Source organism: Arachis duranensis, chromosome 6 (genome assembly GCF_000817695.3).
Source record: "Arachis duranensis cultivar V14167 chromosome 6, aradu.V14167.gnm2.J7QH, whole genome shotgun sequence".
Taxonomy (NCBI): domain Eukaryota; kingdom Viridiplantae; phylum Streptophyta; class Magnoliopsida; order Fabales; family Fabaceae; genus Arachis; species Arachis duranensis.
In genome coordinates, this window is record NC_029777.3 from 13,786,372 (window position 1) to 13,787,802 (window position 1,431).

The window sequence follows — 1,431 nt, forward strand, 5'->3', positions numbered from 1 at the left end:
AATGCCAAAAAGTGTATAAATTATCCGTTCATCACAACACCAAACTTAATTTGTTGCTTGTCCTCAAGAAACTGAAAATCAAATAAGGTAAAAAGAAGAGAATATGCAATGAATTCCAAAAACATCTATGAAGATCAGTATTAATTAGATGAGCGGGGCTTTTAGCTTTTTGCATCTGAATAGTTTTGGCATCTCACTCTATCCTTTGAAATTCAGAATGATTGGCTTCTTTAGGAACTCAGAGTCCAGATAGTGTTATTGATTCTCCTAGTTAAGTATGATAATTCTTGAACACAGCTACTTATTGAGTCTTGGCTGTGGCCCAAAGCACTCTGTCTTCCAGTATTACCACCGGATACATACATGCCATAGACACATAATTGGGTGAACCTTTTCAGATTGTGACTCAGCTTTGCTAGAGTCCCCAACTAGAGGTGTCCAGGGTTCTTAAGCACACTCTTTTTGCCTTGGATCACAACTTTATTTCTTTCTCTTTTTTTTTGAATAACTACTTTTTCTTGCTTCAAGAATCATTTTAATGATTTTTCAGATCCTCAGTAACATGTCTCCTTTTTCATCATTCTTTCAAGAGCCAACATTCATGAACCACAAATTCAAAAGACATATGCACTATTTAAGCATACATTCAAAAAACAAAAGTATTGCCACCACATCAAAATAATCAAACTGTTATAAAATTCAAAATTCATGCAATTCTTTTCTTTTTCAATTAAGCACATTTTTTCATTTAAGAGAGGTGATGGATTCATAGGACATTCATAATTTTAAGGCATAGACACTAAGACACTAATGATCACAAGACACAAACATAAGCACTAAAATTCGAAAAACAGAAAAATAAAGAACAAGGAAATTAAAGAACGGGTCCACCTTAGTGATGGCAGCTCTTTCTTCCTCTTGAAGATCCTATGGAGTACTTGAGCTCCTCAATGTCTCTTCCTTGTCTTTGTTGCTCCTCCCTCATGATTCTTTGATCTTCTCTAATTTCATGGAGGATGACGAAGTGTTCTTGGTGCTCCACCCTTAGTTGTCCCATGTTGGAACTCAATTCTCCTAGGGAGGTGTTTAGTTGCTCCCAATAGTTTTGTGGAGGAAAGTGCATCCCTTGAGGAATCTTAGGGATCTCATGATGAGTGGGGTCTCTTGTGTGCTCAATCTTCTTCTTAGTGATGGGCTTGTCCTCATCAATGGGAATGTCTCCCTCTATGTCAACTCCAACTGAATAACAGAGGTGACAAATGAGATGAAGAAAGGCTAACCTTGCCAAGGTAGAAGACTTGTCCGCCACCTTATAAAGTTCTTGAGATATAACCTCATGAACTTCTATTTCTTCTCCAATCATGATGCTATGAATCATGATAGCCCGGTCTATGGTAACTTCGGACCGGTTGCTAGTGGGAATGATTGAGC